General features: G+C 40.7%; 1 protein-coding gene across 1 annotated transcript in view; it reads right to left on the bottom strand.

Moving 5' to 3' along the window:
- The window catches only part of dchs1b (dachsous cadherin-related 1b), an 81181-nt gene extending 68527 nt beyond the window's left edge, over window positions 1-12654 (bottom strand). The window contains exon 1 of the mRNA XM_029447956.1: window positions 12115-12654. The gene's annotated coding sequence lies outside the window, so the exon portion shown is untranslated. The remainder of the gene's footprint in view (window positions 1-12114) is intronic.
- Window positions 12655-15262: the final 2608 nt, after the last annotated feature.

The raw sequence follows: 15262 nt of genomic DNA, 5'->3' as shown, positions 1-15262 counted from the left end.
GCCTTTGCTGGACAGCCACAGTCACCCAGACAATCACTCCCCTAGTGCATGTATAGTCTGGACAGTTAACTTTAGGAATGTCTTCCACCTCTAGAGAAAAAGCCAGCCTGCTGCCGGCTGCAACATCTGACTGCATATACGTTGAATTGAAGCATTCACACTCACACACACAAAGCCAATGGAAAGGCTGATTGCTACTCCACATACATAGGATCAAAAGAAGCTTCTTTGTAATGGGCAAATGTTAATCGGAGTGAGGTTACACTCAGTAGTAGAAGAAGCTTCACTGTATCAATCACGATTATGGTGACACACATAGAAATACTGAAATATTTGCTCATCTTTGAGTTTAATATAATGTGTTTCTTTGTAGTTTATTCTTAAGGCTGTAGTCCGAAAAACACTTGGGTTAGGGTAGAACTATTTTCTTTCTGCATGAGTAACACAAATCATTATTCAGATCACATGTATTGATGCTATTGGGCGAATACTACCACTGTTTTTTTTCATATTAGATTTACAAGGCTCCTGAAATACTATTTAGAGTGTGTGCAACATATAAAGCAAATAAGAAAACATTATTTTATATCTCATAAATCCATCGCACTAGTCCTTCTGACCCCGACCTTCTGCGGTAGTTTATGAGGCCTCCAAGGAGGAGAGATTAATAAGGTATATCGCTCCACTGGGACAGAGAGAGGGACACTGATACTGGCCCCTCTGGTACAGTCGCTGACCTCTACATCTGGTCCAGACGGCTGCTCTGGACAGTTGCTGCACTCCTACGCAAAGATGGAAGCTGTGCTGAGACTGAGCACAGATACACACGTTTCTTTTGTTTTGTTTGCATTGTGTCAAAGTAGTTGTGTGTGTTTGGGTTTGGGACTGTCTGTCTTGAATAAGCGCAGAAGGGAAAAAAAGAGAAAAAAAAGAGAGAGAAGTTGAAAAAGGAAATGTCTCACAGAGACTATTAGGGGTGTGATGGTGAAAATAAACTTTTCTACTGCAGGAAAGGAAACTCAGAGTCAGAGCCTTTTGAGACCCCGCTGTGAGGAAATGAACCCACAGTACCCTACAGTACCATAATGCAGCCATTGAGAACACCAGAGAGGATACAAAAAGAACAAGAGAGATGGAAAAAGTGGATTTAGGACACAATAGAACAAGTTACGTTTTGAGGAGTGATTACAGTTTGCTTTGGCTCAACGGCCTTATTGTCTTTAGGGAACCGCTGAGCTGATTGTAAAAGAAAGTCTGTATTCCAAAGTGTGCGTATGTGTGTCTTTTTACGTCCTCTCTCCCTCATTGCTTCAGTCGAGTGTCAGTGAAAGGTTATATTGATGAACAGATCGCACGGATGCAATCTGTCACTGTCAATGAGCAGGCGGTGCATGACATCATCTCCCTTTTGACGTGTGCTGTAATACTCTTGTGTTTACACTGGAAAACACAAACTGATGATGAATGGGGAGAGCAAGGGCTAAAATATAGCTCATGCTGAAAGGATACTGGCAGAAGAGAAGGCCAGCTGAAAAGACAGGCACCTGATTCACTCCCTCTAGTGGCTCTTGTCCCTATATAACATTCTGCTAATTATGATAAATGACCATAGATAGTATAAAATAATACGATTTAGTTTACATGAATTTGGTTATCTATACTTTCATCTTGAATGAGACAAAATGTGCATAAGTAAAATCAAAGAGTTTCAACCTGTCTGTCTGGTTGCAGGGATCTTATACGTCCGTGACTTTGTACGCCTGCACAACACATGTGAAAGCAAGCAGTGACATCATCTATGTGCGACCACATTGACAGGCAGGTCAGACCCGGAGGGCTCCATGCAGTCTCAGCCGCATTATATCTGGCATTGCACCCCCATAATCTGTCTCTGCTATGCGCAAGCCTCAAAGCCTCAACTGCATGGGCTTCCACTCTTAAGTGCTGTTACCATATAATAGAAAACCATATTGTTTTTCTATAGGATGTAACCATCTAAAGCAGTACAGTATGTGTATGAGGATGTGTGAGAGTGTGTTCACATTGTTGTATCTCAGTTGTGAAGAATAGCTTTTCCTCATGCGGTGCCAATTCTAAGCAAGCCTCTCTATCTCTCCATCCCTTCCATGTCCTTCCCTCCTCCTTCCCTCCGTCCGTCGCCTCTAATGGATTTAGCAGATCTAGTAGGGCACGCCATAGCTACCAGTGGGCCAAGCTAAACAGGACCAAAAGTCACAAAGTTCCAAGGAAAAAACGGCTACTCCATACCGCCTCTATCTCAAACATGTTTCTCGTGCTTTGAAGGAACAGCACAGGATTGCATTCAACTAGTTCTTCGGCGGTTTAGAGGTCTGGCATTGGCTGTAGATAGTTGGCAGTCACTTGTTTAGCCATGCAACTGCTTCTGTGTTACCCAGAAAAAACATTGGCTAGGTCCTGTGACTGACAGTAAAATCAGACAAGAGAAAGAGTAAAGAGAAAGTTTGTCAAAATGAAATACAGAAGTTAAACTCATATGCCTGCCTTAAAGACAGACACTGGATACAACATTTATTTCAAATTTTCAGAACAGCAAAAGCCCCAAAGCAAAAATATGATTTAGAGAGAAACAGCTCCAGCTTTCTTGCAATCTATGTCATGTGTGTGCTCTATACATGTAGCGTTAAGATACAAGATTGTTGTAGTTTTGGTGCCTTTTTTTATGACAGTTATTTGCAAGTGTACAATTACAGGTTGGCTAAAGTAACGTCAGGTTGTGGTGAAACAGACTTTGTGAGAAGAGGGAGGGAGGGAGGGCTTAGAGTCTGGTGGGGGGTAGAGGATGGAGGAATGCTTAGCATCTCAGTTTTCATGTCGTTTGGATTGTGTGTGTGTTTAGGGGGACGACAACTATGACCCCTGTCTCCCCTTGAGTCGCCTTTCACCGGATCTCTGGATATAGACGTCCCGTTTTCAAACCCCAGCTGTCACCAGCCCTGTGTGTGTGTGTGTGTGTGTGTGTGTGTGTGTGTGTGTGTGTGTGTGTGTGTGTGTGTGTGTGTGTGTGTGTGTGTGTGTGTGTGTGTGTATTTAAATCCCATTCTATGCACATTTAACTACGTTTCCTCTTTTTCCTCCATCCCAGACTACAATGAAGGTGGATATCAGTTTCAATTTATTTCCATAGCTGACTCAATCCAAACGCAATCTTAAAGTATCGGCGCACCAAACCCTCACACGGCCAGACGTCCACTGTCTGGACAGTTACACACACACACTGAAATATATATGCACGTGCTGCACCAAAGCACAATCAATAATTCAATATTAATACTACTATGTGCCAAGAGAGTTCATGACTGTGTCATACAATTGGGTTACCTGACCCAGGGGAAACCTGCAGCAGTAAAAGCTCTCACAACTTGTGAAACATAACCTACGTATCTGGTTTGTGGAGACTGGTAGAATCTAAGTAAATATGTTTGAATTAATTATGATGAAGTGAGTTCCTTGCTCAATTGGTTGATTTGATACAGAGTGACAACTGATCCAGCCACAAATACATACTGTAAAAGGGAACGTGAAAGAGGAGTCAGTAAAAACTAATCTGAGGTTCAAATTTTATCCAGTTGTATCATCAAGTGTCATATGATACATTGTTTCTCCAATCTGAACATTACTTCTATCATTAAATATCTTATCTATTTCAGAATTGTATCAGTCATTACAAACTCTAGAACCAAGGAACCAAGCTGGAACATTGTTTTCCAGTTTACCTCGACTCTGTGAAAGCCTTTGTTTTAACTCTGTCCATGAAATGTTGCTCTAGAGTTTTATTTTATGACTTATTTCCTACATAAATGTCCATGTCAGTGACATCAGTGAGGCTGCAGAGGGTAAGCGGGAGACCACGTCATCGCAGAGTCCATTCACAGTGAGAGCGAGCCTCTGTGCCAGGAGCATACTGAGACTGCACGCTTTGTTTTCATATTGCAGTTTTTGTTCTAGTCTGAGTAGCAGAATAAAAAAAGAATAAACTAGAAGACACTCGGTCTATTCTCTGATTAAGAAAGGGAATGTTGCTTGAATGTGAAAATGGTTTGTTCCAATCTAAAAGGTAGTTGAAGAGTGAGATATGTTCTCATTGTTTGCCTCCATACTCTCATTTGGATGTGAAATGATCCTATAAGAATGAGCTTTAAGTGCTGACGTTTTTGTTTTATTCTCAGCCATAAAAAAACAGCTCCGGTTGAATATTATGTGTCATCATGTTGGGATCTGGAGTTTGATATGTTGCATATCATTCTTTAGCCTGCAAGAAAACCATCAACAGGCTCTTCGCAGCCATTGTGCAACTTAACATATCTGAGTATAGAGCTATATTGAACTAATGTATTCTGTAGTGTAGCTCTACTACAAGTCATGACTGTTTGAAGTTATCAAATCGGTCTCAATTCACTATGCTGCTGAAAAAAAACTTTAAGATAGGCTTGCTATATTGTAATGTGTAACATTCGTACTCAACTCCATGGGGATATTAGTTTGGGTAAGAATAACCGCATAATACTCCTGAAACTCTGCAGCAGCAGCAGCATGACAATTCAAAGCTGGTGTGATGACTCAGATTTGTTTATTTACCCACACAGAGGATGGTAAACTAGAATACAGTCACACTGCACACTACAAACTGCACCAGGTCCCCTGCGACAAAACGTCCTAGATTGTATTGCCCAACAGGCAAGAAGGAGAAGAGAACGACACCGTCACAGATGGAAGGAGCAGAGGAAGAAGTGGAACTAGAGTTGCAGAAGAAAAGTTTGATTCTGTATGAGGTTTCCTGAAAGAAACATTGCCACGGTGTCAGAGACAGAAACATGAATAACTTAACCAGAGTCTGAGTGAGTGCTGAATCACACACACACACACACACACACACACACACACACACACACACACACACACACACACACACACATAAATAATGTACCCTCTGGACCGTCGGTGAAGCCATGCAGCAAGTGAAAACACAGTCGGAGGTGATTCACTAACCCCACAACCTTCAAGGTTGAGTGTGCGTGTGGTGCGTGTGGTGTGTGTGTGTGTGTGTGTGTGTGTGTGTGTGTGTGTGTGTGTGTGTGTGTGTGTGTCTGTTTTAAAAGACAGAAAAAAGTGAGTGGAAATTAAAAGAATATAAAAGGACAAGAATGACAAGATAATAATACTAAACAAAGAGCACATGGTCAGCTAAGAAAAAAGAGAGATTGGTGAGGCAAGATATCACTGAAGGTGAAGCAGCAGCTGCCATCTACCATCACTCATCGCCCCTCCCCATCAGAGCATGTTTAATATCCCACAAGGGCAAGTTGTGGAGCCGAACCAAATCAATGACTCTGTCAAACACCATTACCTCATTGGTGAAACTGAGATAAATACCCTTATAGTCTTATAGTGGCTAAAACAAACTCTATTCATGATTTGCATTTTGAGAGTTCTACCTGAGAGGAGAACATCAATTCAGTCCTCTGGAGTAAAAAGCAGAAAACTGACTGGAAGTAATTAAACATCAAAAACACTAGTATTATTAGACAGTGTGCATTTGTGAGTATGTGTTGTGGTGTGTATGCATTAGAATCATTCCATTTGGATGTTAATGTGATGATAATAATAATCATTTACATTTTGATTGCAATATTTACTAAGTTACTTGTTTGATTTTCTTACTATAATTCCCTGTAGGGGTTATCCTAACATTAAATGCCTAACACCAACCTCTAACCTAACCTCATCCCAGTCATAATTCAAAACCTAAAACTCTAAAGTGAATGTTTAACTTTGTCGGGACTGATGTGGCGACATTTGGGGAGTGAGTCCCCACATGAGGCGATATGAACAAATTTCAGTCCGCACAATGTGATGAACACATTAACATACACACACACAGTACTATATCAGAAGAATGACAGCATTTGTTAATGAACGAACAGAGGATAAGTTAAAAGACAACAGATGGAAGTTCGACTCAGCTGTAGCCAAAACAGGATCAAGAGAAGGGAAACCGAAGATCCATCTTGTAACTTAAACACACACACACACACACACACACACCCACACCCACACACACACACACACACACACACACACACACACACACACACACACACACACACACACACACAGGCAGGCAGGCAGGCACACACTTTACGCTTTTTCCACATTCCACCAAATGAAATAATCAGTGGCATGGCATACTAGAAAAACTGGGAAGAAAGTCGTCTCAGGTCATGTTATTGTAGCAGAAAACGCATAAACATTAATCAAAGTGATAAAATGTTTTGTTGAAGAGTTTGCCAGCTAATCTTAGGGTGAAAAGAGGTCAACGGGTTTCATTTTACTGGGGGAGTCTGGGACTTTGGTTCTTCTTTGGTTGACAAATCTGGAAAACTATTGGAAATCTATATTCATCTCTAGCTCAGAATATGGGACAGTAACTTAGCTTATTAGTTATTAAATTCTCCATCAACCATCGGGTTAGTGGCGCGCCGGCAGCTGTTCTCTAAGGGAATGCCTTTGTATCATGTTACTCCATTATATTTTCTGTGGTAAGCCTGGGAATTAAGTTTGTCTGTCTTTGTTTTAATTTGTTCAACAGAGTTAAACAAACATCAATACTCATCAGTTAATAATGATTCAAATCAAGATTAAAAAAAAAACAGAGATATGATGGATGGATTTGAGGGTCAAAATGAACAATTAACTTTAGGATTGATCAATAGCTTTTTGATTCTCTGACAGAAATATCAATAGCAAACACAGAAAAACATTTTTGATCTTCCTAAAGGCCACTGCTTTCAATCTCTAAGTTATCAAGAAACAAAAAACTTTTCTCTATCGCCAACTTTTCTCTTTTCCCTCACACCTCCCACACACATCCAGTCTCTGAATCCCTTAACTTGCATAACACGTTGTAGTACCTGAGCCGCGGTGGCCTACATGCAGCTCTCAGCTCGCTGCAAGTGTTTGAAGTTACCAGAAGCTCAGATCATCTCACTTACTTCATTAAAAACACATGAGACTCTACACAGACAGGCTCTCTCTTGCTCTCTCTTGCTCTCTCAGCTTGCCTCAGAGCTTAGACGTCTCATCCATCATGCACCCAGAAGGGCGTCGGTTACCACATTTCATTCATTTTCACTCAGAGCCATTTCCACATTTATCTCTTCATGTGACTAATGAAATTAACACCTCACTTAATTCAGAAACATGTGTGTATATACTGCATACAAATGCCTGCACCAGTAGTCCCCTCAATGGGGAAGAATCGATAAAGAGATCAGAGCTGAAATGTCCCTGCTGGCATCTTAAGGAACACACTGGGATACAGTGTTGAAACAGTTAGTCATCTATAATAGATAGAGAGAACATTAATCAACAACAATTAAGACATTTATCAAACAAAAATGCCAAACACCTGCTGCTTTTTGACATTTGAAAGACTAAACAGTTAATCTGTTAGTCAACAAAATAATTGAGCGATTCACTGTTGAAGAATATAGTCATTAGTTGCACCCCAAATGAGATTTACACATGTATATCCAAAGGCCACACACTTGCTAGCGTGCATACATGAATGCACAGAAGCCAACTTCTTCTATCCATTTTCAGCAACAACGAGAAACCCAGAGATCCAATGATTTAGCCATACTTTGGCACACGGGAGCCAATGACACGGGTCCAACCCACGGCACAGGATGGGGAAACTCGAGACAACACTAAGCTTTAGAGGACTTCCATCTGCAGCTTCCTCCAGGAATATGACAACCCATTTCCAGCAGTCATTATCCCAGATCCGATTCTAAAGATGCGGTCTGGTTAGGCTGGCCAGTTTAGATCAACGTCTGTTGTCAAATTTGAAGATTACACTGTAGTAAGTCAAAAAGTTTGAAACTTGGAAATGTTTGAAGGGAAGTGGAACGCAGTCTCCCCATAGCTTCGCAGACTGCACCTACTGCCCTGCACTGTGAAGATATATATGTTTTAATATGTAGCCAGTGTCTGTAGTCTTTCCCATTCAACTGACCTGATCATTACACTAACAGGATCCATTCCCTACTGCCTGGTCAAAGACTATGAATAACGATGAAGGCGGTTACTTCAGAACTGGGCCTCAGAACAAACAAAAGTACAATTGCACCATCGGAAACCTCCAGCTAGTCAATCACTCTGCGTCTGACAAGGGAGTGCAGTCATTTCCTTTGATTGGTTGAGGCAGTCATACAGTAATATCTTCTCCAGAGGAGCAGATAGATGAGTCTTTATACTTTAAGTATGAAGATAACATCTGTATTTCAGCAGGGGAAAGACTGCAGTACACTTTCAGAAAGTAAGCTTCAGTCCGAGCTAAAACATGAAGAATGACTCAGGATGATTAGGTATCAGGGTTTGATTCATCCGGTTTATTTATTATAAACACAAATTCATTGATAACACATTGCAAAGTCTGAAATTGTACCTCATAATTCAAGTGTTTTCTTCCACAGTTGCAGCAGCAATAATGAGAAATGAAACAAGCAAGGAAGGTAACTGCTGACATTTTTAAGTGTGGCCAGCCTAGCTCATTGAAACCAACCTAATATAGCAGCATTTTAATTCCCATATAATTTTGGGAACCACTTTCTCTGCATGTAAGCACACACGCAACTCAAATTTTACAACGGTGTAATTAAATTTCACGATTATAATCACAGCAAGATGGCAGACTTGGTGATTGTAGCAGCCATGGCAACCAGCAGGCCCTGAGGGTAAAGTTAATGAAATGTGGAGCAATCAGCAGAGGGGATTTCTTATCAATGGGAATCGTATGTTCTGACTCTACTACTAAATCTATTAATAACTGCCTGGTCCTCCTGTGGATGGATGATGCAAACAAAAGTGGCTTTCCAGGAAACCAAAGCTACTCCATCACGCAATACTGCAGCTTAACATTGGTTATAGTTCACATGCTGCCTAATAAACAGAAATTACATGAAATCCCCTCAGTATTGAGTCTTTGTTTTATGTTATGTCTCAGACGGTGGTCTGTGAGGTAAATAAAGACACCAACACAAACCCCAGGCATCAGCAACGTGCAGGGAGTGAAAGATGGAGAGTAAATAATTCCACTGGCTACTTGTGAAGTCAGGGAAGGAGGAAAACAATCTTTAGTTGTTTGGTTGACCGTCATCTGCTACCCATTCAACACTGTGATGAGTGTGAGTTGTATTTCTATACTTATGAGGACAAAATGGTTATGTTGCCTCTCTCTCGTTTATAAGGTGCTAATTTAGCATTTAAAGCACCTGGTGTTAGGTTTGTGTTGGGATTTAGGGAATGTAATCGAGTGAGATAAGGTTAGGCTTGTGGAGGAGTGCATGTTGTGTGTGTATACTTACAAATGTGTATGTGTGAGAGAGGGAGAGGGAGTGTCTGAGTCACTTTCCGATATTTGTACTCAGACGCTGATTTCCCATGCACAAAAGACAAAACCCAGGAAAAAACAGTTCTGGGATTCAATTAGACAGACTTTAGTTTGAGCTGCAACATTTGGGTGGAAAGATGCTTTCTGTTTCTTTTCCCCTCACTCTCTTTCTGTTGGCAGAACTCCATGAGTTGATGAGCTGAAGCAGATATTACAACAAATCCTTCACCCGCGACAGTTTTCGCTGCAATATTGAACATGTGGCGGCTTTGAATTCTTAATTAACAATTCAGACGTTCGACTTTGTGAGAAGAGAGTTATCGGATAAATTCATGCACATAATTAAACTTGACTGAAAAAGACAACATGTTCTTGTTATGTGGGTTTTGTGGGAGACACAAAGACAACAACTGTGCGAACAGTACAAGCAGGATGTAGGTGGTGAATGCACAATTTGATTACACTGTATATCTTCAGAGTTTAAAGTAAACTCTGAAGATTACTTGAGATTTGAAGAAGAATAAAGCCTCGACTTGGACATCCCCTAAAATCCCCGAAATACCATTAAAGTAGAACAAAAAAGATGCTTAAAGACTGTGGGTGGCGGTTTTATATTTCATCTTGAAAAAAGAAATCTAAATTAAAGACAAAAACAGATATTTAACATGATTGGCATGATTCAGATGTAGCATTTTCAAAATACAAGTAGTAGGATAAGATGCAGATACCAAGCCAAGCGTTTTGCCACATTGCTGCCAACATGCACCGCAAATAATCCGATATACAATGAAGGGAATGGGGGTTGGAGGGTAGAGGGGGCTATTCAGTCACCTCCCCCCCAAAAAATTGTAATATAAAGTCTTACAGCAGATGCTGTTGTCTAAGAACAACATTTTGTTTAGAACAAAGCCCTGATGAGAATACCCAGACCGTGGCAGTCAGTGTCATGCTCATCCATTCAGCTGCACTGAATCACATGGAGTGTAAGGTAAACAGCTGACTGTTTACTTTGTTGATAAGCGCTACAAAAAGACTTGACACTGAACTGAATGAAGAGACCTCTCTGCCTTGACACACTTGTTATAGACAGTGTTAGAAACTCAGGTAGTAATTCAAATAACAGGACTAATCACAGCTCCTCTTGATTATTAAATGAGGATGAAAAACACATGTTTCACAGGGAGGTCAGGGCTCAAGGTGGAAACCTCAGCTGCCATACCACCATTAAATGGTTGTTTAACCATAAAACTTGGAATTCCTCTTTTTCGTAATTAAATCCTCTAAAAAATCTACATTATGTTTAAGAATAAAACCAAGACAAAAGTAAACTCCAGAAATGTCTTATTTACTACAATTGTGAAAAGTAGCCCATCCAAAGCGTTGTACTATCCTGCTTCTGTAAAAGAGTTAAGCAGCTGATGTGAGTAATTATAAGTTTGTTTGGACAAACATAAGCTCTACTTGGTTGCAGCCGCACCAACAGATATCCATATGGTTTCTATTAGAAAATGTCTTGCTGCACGCCTCATCACTCTGCAAGAAACCAAACTCTCACTGGTTGTATGCAGACCAGAGGCTGAGGCTGAGTATTCTGCAGAGCTGGTGGAGCACATGAGACCTGTAAGTGGATAGTGTAATAATGCAAAGGTCCATGTCCCTCCTTACAGCAGAAAACCAGGAGCTGGGGATGCCAGCGGACACCAGATATGACTGGAATAACTATTGTGGTTAGGTACTTAAATATGCCCCTGGGTTGCCATTTTTAGCTTTTGGCCATGTACACATATATAGACAGAACTGGCTGCTATAAATATACTACATTAAAAAATATATATAATACAACTGTGTCAGAATGCATTTGCTGGATATTAAAACTACCTACAAATCCTCTTGGACTTCTTATTTTTGTATGTTTAACATATTATACTTATTATTGTCTACAGAGACAGTCCCTCTGCGATTTTTGGTTCTGTTTTCATAATCATACAGAAAAGAAACCTACACCATCAGCAGAGCAGGGGCTGCCGTACATAATGGTGTAAGTGCCTTGCTCAAAGGCACAGAGCAGTACTTCAAATTTGCTCCACTACTGATGCCTTACAGTATTCTTAAATCACACTGTCACATCTCCCCAGGAAATAGTCCAAAGTAGGTTGGCCCACTTTCATGGTCTTCCCCTTAAAGTTGTTCTGTCCAACCTCCAAAACAAATTTCACTCTAAATTGGAAACCCTGGGGAAGAAACCACTGACTTACTATCACCAAATAGTTCCATAAGACATAAGAAGACGCCGACAGTATATACTGGTCTACTACAATAACCTCCCTTTCATGTTAAGCATATATTTTAAAAGGGCTCTACTATTTTGTCGTTTTTTAACCTGGGCTGTTTAGCTGGTGTGTCTGTGAATAGGGATCAATAATCAATATGTGGCGATGCTGCATCATCACAATCCATTGATCTTGTATAATACTATTTTAGTCCCTCTAGTATGGTCTCCCCACATCTCAGTAGCCGGATCAGCTACCAGCTCATGCATGCAAAATGCAGATGCAGGGTGCACCTATCTATATGGGGAACCAGAAGCTCCTACCCAACAAGAGCTCATTTCTACACCTTTATCCCTTATTGATCAGATGCATCAGTGAACAGAGGATGAGAATAAAGAAGCTGTCACTTACATTCATCTGACCCACTCCGCAGCTCTGGATGTGCGCTCTTGATATCCCCTGCAAAACTGATTAGTATGCAAACGTGTTTCCAATTCCCCCTCTCGACACACAATCCACCAGGACAAAATCTTGAATAGAGCCGCACTGGCCAGCTGGACTGGGCTTTTTCTTTCTTTCTTTCTTTTTTTCTTTTTACATAATATCCACAAAAATGACAGTTGAGCCAATTCCACCGATTTTCTAATCCGGTAGACCGGTTGGTTGTGTTAGTCCTCCAGTGAAAGGTCTTTTTTTGCGTCACGGTTCCCGTGTCAGGTGAGCGCGTTCGGATCAGCTGGGAAGCAGAAGAAAGGAGCAGTCTGTGGCGCTGCAGTGCTCTGCCGGCTCTCTCGCTGATCTTAAACGTTTCTCTCCTCTTTCTCTCTCTCTCAGCATCCAGTCACTCAAACACGGTCTGTGTGTGTGTATGTGAGTGTGTATGTGTATGTGCTGAGACAGAGCCGCTTTAGGGCACCGTGCACCTCACCGACTGAAAGCCGACTCCTCCGCCACAAGGCCCAGCCCCCCTACTCTCCTCCTCCTCCCTTCACCGACTTGGGTTGCTAATTTATTCGGGTAGCTACACAAAAGGGGGGACAGATGAGAGGGAGGCTGTGGAATACAGTGGGGAGTCAGCGGATAGAGGAGATTGGAGCGCAGACTTTGGTGCCCCCCAGCTCCTTGCAGTGGAAGTAGTCTTTGAGACAAAGGAGCGCACCAGCACCATCAAAAGAGGAGTTTAGCTCAGCATGGCACATTATGTATGGAAATGAGTCATTAATAGCATCATTTATATTCTCCTTCTTAATAGGAGACTTAACATTATGATATGATTTAGAAGCACACTACATACATTTCACAAAACAGTAGGTCTTATATGAACATTTAAGGTATTTTGTATTTGATCTTATGATTTTATATTTACTTAATAATCATAAGAATAATAATGATATTTTTTGGATGAGTGGCTTATAATAATACTTCAAAAAATATATTTTATTTTGTATAATTATGGATTTTTGTACAGATCTGTACATATTTAACATTGCAATTCCAGGTTGGCAACTATTAAAAACAAAGCTATGGTATAATGTTTCATAAAAATCCATAGAAGTACACATAATTGTGTGAGATGAATAACAGCGCTTTCTGTGTGTGTGTGTGTGTGTGTGTGTGTGTGTGTGTGTTTTTTTCCAAAATGTTTGCCAACTGCACATTTTACATTATAGGCCACATAACTCTTTTTCATATGGGATTTAATACTGTATATATATAACTTTTAATTAAATACAGACATATTACAGTAATTTAAAGTAGCTTTATTATTCAATTTTGGTTCAAGCTATTCAATTTTAATAAGGTTTTAGATATGTGGATGTAAAAGCTTATGGCAAAAATCTGAGAGCGGAAGCAGCAGAGCAGGCTGGGCTGAGGTTCAGACACACACACACACACACACACACACACACACACACACACACACACACACACACACACACACACGCATGCACACACACATTTGGACTGCTAGCATCAGCAAGATGGGAGTCATTTATCTCCCCAGATTTTAGGTCAAGTCTCCACCTGCATCGCAGAAGCAGAGCAGTGGAGGCAGGCGATGTGGAGGAGGGAGAGAAGGTGTGAACATGGGAGGTCAGTGGGTGGAGTGTTGGAGGCGTTGGCAAAGGACAGCAATCAATCCATCCCCTCTTGCTTTGGGAGAGCTCATGCCTGATGTGTGTATGTTGCAGTCAGTGGAGGGAAATGGTGCATTTACACTTTCCCCAGTAAGTGTCTACATTTACCCACATTGACCATGAAATTATGACCAGACTCCATGGATACAGGTTCATTTTACTCTGCAGGAGACCCATTTTACATCAAAGACTGTTTGGTTAGTGGTAAATGCAGAAAGCAATGAACTATGAAAGACAAACAAACATAATATCCCTGTTTCCTCGTATTGTGACAGTGGTCACTTGGGGATTGAACCTTCAGTCATGGCAGTATTAGTGTCATGTGGTACCTCTTAAAATGAAGTATAAAATCAATTCCCAGAGGAGCAACAAGCAAGAGGAAGCAGTTTGAAGTGCAGTTTGAAGTGCAGTTACACGTACGGTTTCCCCAAAATTAAATGGGTCAACACACAGTAATGTTCTTCCTGTAATTGAGTGCCTTTTTGTCCCTGAATGGTACTTCACTACAGTTGAAATTCCTTTTATTACCGTGTACAAAATATGCTTGGCTTTCTCATAAATTGGGCGACTGTGAAGTCAATCATTGACAGTTAGAGAGGAGAACAGCCATCTGAGTAAAGTTTGTTTGTGCGCTTTATGTTAACATCCTCGTTTTACAATCTACTGTGTGTACACTTTCATCGTCACAGCCTTTAAAAGCTTTATACACACTATTATTGATGTTTTTGTCCCTCCCTAAATAGGCCAAATACATAATCCTCAACAATCTTAAACATCGTATTCGTTATATTCCTGCCCTTTGTTGTTATTGTAACGAGTCTAAATTTATTTTTTCTGATAGCATGTGTTAGATAAGATTACCAGTGGATAAAATGTGTAATCCAACTCCTTTTCTCACCCTTTGGTTCTCACCTCCTGACTGAACCCCGGGCCTCATGATACGCTTGCATTTCTAAGAAAACATACCGAAGGGTTAACATGAAAGATTACATTTATAGTCGAGATAGAAAAGGATCCACCAGTTGACTGTGCCTCTGCCCCTGCTCGCTGTGAGTTATGAGGACTGTGCTATGCATGTTTTTGTAATTTATTTTCTGCATGTTAAAAGGCCTGGTTGGTTCAAACCACCTGATATCTTAAAAGTCCTGATCAGTTTGGAAATAGTAAGTGATTATTTAAAGACAATCAATTTGAAAAAGAACACACCAACTGTATTTTTCTTTGTCTCTCATATACTTGCCACCAGAATGAATAAAAAAAGATGTTTTCCTAACATCTAACATCTGTCCTTCTAGAGTCTGCATTTGTCCTTGTGTGTTTGCATTTGTGCAACTGCACTGTGCAACTGCAGTGTGTGTGTGTGCGAGGGAATTTATTCCGCATCGATTCTGTTGTGTGAACACTTGCCACAGAGTTGAAAT

The sequence above is a fragment of the Cottoperca gobio genome, chromosome 14 (genome assembly GCF_900634415.1).
Source record: "Cottoperca gobio chromosome 14, fCotGob3.1, whole genome shotgun sequence".
NCBI classification, from domain to species: Eukaryota; Metazoa; Chordata; class Actinopteri; order Perciformes; family Bovichtidae; genus Cottoperca; species Cottoperca gobio.
This window is presented reverse-complemented; position numbering and strand designations above follow the sequence as displayed.